This window comes from Colobus angolensis, unplaced genomic scaffold, assembly GCF_000951035.1.
Source record: "Colobus angolensis palliatus isolate OR3802 unplaced genomic scaffold, Cang.pa_1.0 Scaffold20, whole genome shotgun sequence".
In the NCBI taxonomy this organism is placed as follows: Eukaryota; Metazoa; Chordata; class Mammalia; order Primates; family Cercopithecidae; genus Colobus; species Colobus angolensis.
Window position 1 is genome coordinate 2,173,064 of NW_012115155.1, and position 6,000 is coordinate 2,179,063.

The following is a 6,000-nucleotide window of genomic DNA, read 5'->3' on the forward strand; positions in this document are numbered from 1 at the left end:
GAAAAAAGCCTCCTCAAACCAATGGCAACCTCTATTCAATTTCTGGTATTTTCTTCTGGGGTAAAAATGTGTACTTCCGTTTGTGTTACATACAGATTTTGTTAAAGCCAACAAGGTTGTGCAGTATGTTCTACAGCTTGCTTTTTCGTCTTGGGATATGTACAGATGTTGGGATATGTATATCAGCATATTCAGATCTATCTTACTGTTTTTCACCACTGCCTAGTACTCTATCATACGGTTATACTCTTAATTTCTTAATGGACACTTAGATGGTTTCCATTTCTGCTATGCAAACAAAGCTGCAGTGAAAATCATACAAATATTTTTGTTAATTGTTGCAAGTGTATGCATAGCATACACTTGAGCAGTAGGGTTGCTAGGTCATAGGGCACCTGCATTTTCAGGTATTAATATTGTCTAGTTGTTCTCAGACACAATTATACCAGTTTATACTCTTCTACCAAAGCATATGAGAATGTCTGTTTCTCCACATTCTTGTTAGAATTTCATGAAACTTAATTTACCTGCTTATCTCAGAGAAGAAATATTTTGACATTCATTTCTTCTGTAAGGCTAAGTGGCTTTATTGATCCCTTCTATTTTTTTACACTACATTCCTATTGATTGCCTTTCCTCATTTTTATATTGGTTGTTTGACATTTTAATTGTATGAGATGTTGGAAATTAAGGAAACTAGTAATTTGTCAGTCATATGTTGCAAAAACCCATTGTACTTTGACTTTGTTTTGGGGGCTGACGGGAGGGATCTGAGGACATTTTTAATGCTTGTATAAACAAACATACCAATCTTCTTGATGACTTTTGAGTTTGGTGTATACCTACAAAGGTTTTACTCTAGTTCCTAGTCATATTCCATTTGTGACTGAAGCTTTCTTAACCACCATCCAAATAACCAACTCAAAAGACTGATACTCTGCTTTCTCCCTTTGATCTCCCTGGCCTTGTTGACTGCTCTCAATTATGCTAGAGCTCTTCCAGTTCCACCAGTTAGAGACAGGATTTCACCATGTTGCCCAGGCTGGTCTTGAACTCCTGGGCTCAAGTGATCCACCCTTCTCCCCATGCACCTTGGCTTCCCAAAGTGCTGAACCACCACACCCAGCCTAAGGATTAATTTTTTAAATTTATTGAAGACAGATATGACCAAGACAACTATGAGAGACTAACAAAAATACAAGTGACGCACTTAAGGTTTTTTGTTTTTGTTTTGCTTGCAAGAAAGACTAAGGGATTACAAGGAGGCTTAAACCTATTAACAAAAGCCTTGGCGCTACATGAAAAGAATCACAAATGAATATACATTTATGGTTTTTAAGCTAAAACTAAATGCATATCGGGTTTTTTTTCCTCCTTTAAATGGTTTATCATTTAATCAAGTACTAGTTCTGATCCCATCAGATATGTGGTCTTCTACAATGCATGTTGCATTTCTCTGTTGAAAAAGATGCAGACAGTTTTAAAATTTTTGCAGTTAAAATTGATATAGTTTTTTACATTTATCAATTTTTATCAAGTTACTTTTATACATTTCATTTTTTTTCCATATATATATTTTAGACATGGTGGCTCTGTCACCAGACTGGAGTGCAGTGGGGCAATAACAGCTCATTGCAGCCTTGAATTCTTGGTTTCAAGCAATCTTCCCACATGAGTCCCCGAACTCCAGAGTAGCCATGCCATTGTACCTGGCTAACTTATTTATTTTTTTGTAGAGCAGGGTCTTGCTTTGTTTCCCAAGGTGGTCTCAGAACTCCTACTCCTAGCTTTTTGATGGCACCACTGCACTTTAGCTTGGGCGACAGAGTGGGACCCTGTCTCAAAAATAAAACACGGCCGGGCGCGGTGGCTCACGCCTGTAATCCCAGCACTTTCGGAGGCCGAGGTGGGCGGATCACAAGGTCAGGAGATCGAGATCACCCTGGCTAACAGTGACACCCCATCTCTACTAAAAATACAAAAAATTAGCTGCGCGTGGTGGCTGGCGCGTGTAGTCTCAGCTACTCAGGAGGCTGAGGCAGGAGAATGGTGTGAACCCAGGAGGTGGAGCTTGCAGTGAGCCAAGATCGCACCACTGCACTCCAGCCTGGGCAACAGGGCAAGACTCTGTCTCAAAAAATAATAACAATATTAATAATAATAAAACAAAAACCAGAAAACTCAATGAACACAAAGCACGAGATAAACTCTCTTCAACACACAGTGAGATACATTAAATTGTCAAAACCCAAAGACAAAGAATTTTGAAAGCAGAAAGAGAAGAGACTCATCAGGGAGAAGGAATCTTTAATAAGATTAGCAACAGATTTCTACTGGAAACAACAGAAGCTGTGAGGCAGTGAAATGCCATATTTAAAGTTGGGGAAATCTGTATCAGCTGGACGTGGTGGCCCATGCCTGTAATCCCAGCACTTTGGGAGTCCAAGGTGAGAGGATCACTTGTGGCCAGGTGTTAGAGACAAGCCAGAGTAATATAGGGAAACCCTGTCTCTACCAAAAAAAAAAAAAAAAAAAATTTGTTTTTAATTAGCCGGGTGTGGTGGCATGTGCCCGTAGTCCCAAGCTACTTTGGAGGCTGAAGTGAGAGGATCACTTAAGCCCAGGAGGTTGAGGCTGCAGTGGCCTATGGCAGTAGTACCACTACACTCTGGCCTGGGCAACAGAGCAAGATCTTGTCTACATAAATAAAGAGAAGATATACAATGGATTCCTCAGAAACAAAAAGGGTCATAAATGATTATGAACAATTAATTATATGCCATCAAACTGGATAACCTAGAAGACATAAAGTCCCAGAAACATACACCCTACCAGGACTCAGTCTAGAAGATATAGAAAGCCTGAACAGAACTCTAACAAATAAGGAAATGGAAGTGGCAATTGCTAACAAAAAAAGCCCGGGACCAAATGGTTTCATGGCTGAATTCTACCAAACATTCAAAGAGGAATTAATACCACACTCTTTTAAAAAATAGAAGTAGAGAGGATACCTCCAAACTCATTTTATGAGACCAGCGTCACCATGATACCAAATTCAGATGAAGACATGATAATAAAACCACAGGCTAGTACATCTGATAAACAGATGGAAAATTCTTTAATAAAATACTAGCAAACTGAATTTGAAAATACACCAAAAAGATTATATACCCTGACCAAGTGGGATTTATCCCTGGGATGCAAAATTGGTTTAACATATGTAAATCAGTTACTGTGATACACATTAACAGAATAAAAAGATAAAAGCTCAACATCCATTTTTGATAAGAACTCTCAAAAAAACAAGTATAGAAGGAAATTTCCTTAATACAAAAGGCTATTAATGAAAAGCCCACAGGAAACATCAAAATAAATGAGAGAAAACTAAAAATTTTCCATTAGATCTGGTACAGGACCAGGAGGCCCACTCTCACCAGTTCTGTTCAACAGAGTACTAGAAGAACTAGCAAGAACAATCACACAAGAAAAAGAAATAGGCCGGGCGCCGTGGCTCAAGCCTGTAATCCCAGCACTTTGGGAGGCCGAGATGGGCGGATCACGAGGTCAGGAGATCGAGACCATCCTGGCTAACACGGTGAAACCCCGTCTCTACTAAAAAAATACAAAAAACTAGCCGGGCGTGGTGGCGGGTGCCTGTAGTCCCAGCTACTCAGGAGGCTGAGGCAGCAGAATGGCATAAACCCGGGAGGTGGAGCTTGCAGTGAGCCGAGATCGCGCCACTGCACTCCAGCCCGGGCGACAGAGCGAGACTCCGTCTCAAAAAAAAAAAAAAAGAAAGAAAAAGAAATAAAAGATATCCAAATAGACAAGAAAGAAGTGAAATTATCCTATTTGCAAGTAACATGTTCTTGTATGTAAAAACCCTAAACACTCCACACACACAAAAAAAACTATTAGAACTAATAAATCCAGTAAAGTTGCAGGATACAAAATCAACATACAAAAATCAGTTTTCTTTCTTCACAGCAATAATGATTATCTGAAAAGGGAATCAAGAAAACAATCCCATTTACAATAGCATCAAAAAGAATAAAATACATAAGAATAAATTTAACCAATGAGGTGAAATATCTGTACAATAAAAACTATGAAACATTGATAAAAGAAATTGAAGAAGATATAAATTGGAAATGTATCCCATGTTCATGGATTGGAAAAATGGTTAAAATGTCTGTGTGCTATCCAGAATACAGATTCAACACAATTTCTATGAAAATTCCAAAGGCATCATTCATAGAAATAGAAAACAACAATTCTAAAATGTGTATGGAACCAAAAAAGACCCTAAATAGCCAACACAATCTTAAGAAAGAACAATGTTGGGCCAGGCATGGTGGCTCACGCTTGTAATCCCAGCACTTTGGGAGGCCAAGGCAGGCAGATCACCTGAGGTCGGGAGTTCAAGACCAGCCTGAACAACATGGCGAAACCCCATCTCTACTAAAATACAAAATTAGCTGGGCATGGTGGGAAATGCCTATAAATCCCAGCTACTTGGGAGACTGAGGCAGGAGAATTGCTTGAACCCAGGAGGCAGAGGTTGTGCTGAGCTGAGATCGCGCCATTGCACTCCAGCCTGGGCAACAAGAGCGAAACTCCATCTCAAAAAAAAAAAAAAAAGACAGAAAGGGAAAAAAAAGATCTCTGCACTCCCATGTTTTAGCAGCATTATTCAGAGTATAGCCAAGATATGGAAACAGCCTAAGTGTCTGTTGACAGATGAACGGATAAAGGAATTTGCAACACCGTGGATAAACCTAGAGGACATTATGCTAGTTGGAATAAGCTAGACACAGAAGAATACTGCATAATTTTAATTATATGTGGAACCTTTTAAAAGCTACTAAACTGGGCGCGATGGCTCATGCCTATAATCCTAGCCCTTTGGGAGGCTGAGGCAGGACGATTGCTTGAGCTCAGAAATGTGAGACCAGCCTGGGCAACATGGCAAGCCCCTGTCTCTCCAGAAAAAAATTTTAAAATTAGCCTGATGTGGTAGCATACACCTGTAGTCCCAACTACTTGAGAGGCTGAGGTAGGAGCATCACTTGAGGCTGGGGGTCAAGGCTGCAGCGAGCCTTTTTGGTGCCACTGCACTCTAGTGTAGATGACAGATCAAGGCCCTTTATGAAAAAATAAATTGAAAAAATTTTAAAGCTACCGAAAGATAAGAGAGGAAGTATCTAGGAGACACTGTGTTTCGCAGTCACTTTTTAGATAAAACTCTAAAAGCACAATTTGTGAAAGAAAAAAATTTATAATTGAACTTCATTAGAATTGAAACCTTATACTCTGCAAAACACATTGTTAAGAGAATGAAAAGACAAGGGAGAACATTTGCAAAATACATATCTGTCAAAGAACTGATGTCCAATATGCACAAAGAACTCTTAAAAGTCAACAGTGGGAAAAAGACCCAATTAAATTGAGCAAAGTATCTACACAGACATCCAAATAATATATACAGATGCCAAGTAAACATATGAAAGGGTGCCAAACCTCATAGGTCACTAGGGAATTTCAAGTTAAAACAACAATGAAATGCCAACATACACCTATTAGAATAACCAAAATCCAAAGCACTGACAATATCAAATGCTGGTGAGGATGCTGAGCAATGGAAACTCTCATTCACTGATAGTGACAATTGAAAACGATACAGACTCTTTGGCATTTTCTTAAAAACTTAAATATACTCTTGCTACATAATCTGGTAACTGTGCTCCTTGATATTTATCCAAATGAGTTAAAAACTGATATCTGGCCAGGTGAGGGGGGGCTCACGCCTGTAATCCCAGAACTTTGAGACGCTGAGGCGGGCGGATCACCAGGTCAGGAGTTCAAGACCAGCCTGACCAACTGGTGAAACCCGTCTCTACTAAAAATACAAAAAAATTAGCCAGGCTTGGTGGCGCATGCCTGCAATCCTAGCTACTCCGGAGGCTGAGGCAGGAGAATTGCTTGAACCCAGAAGGCGGA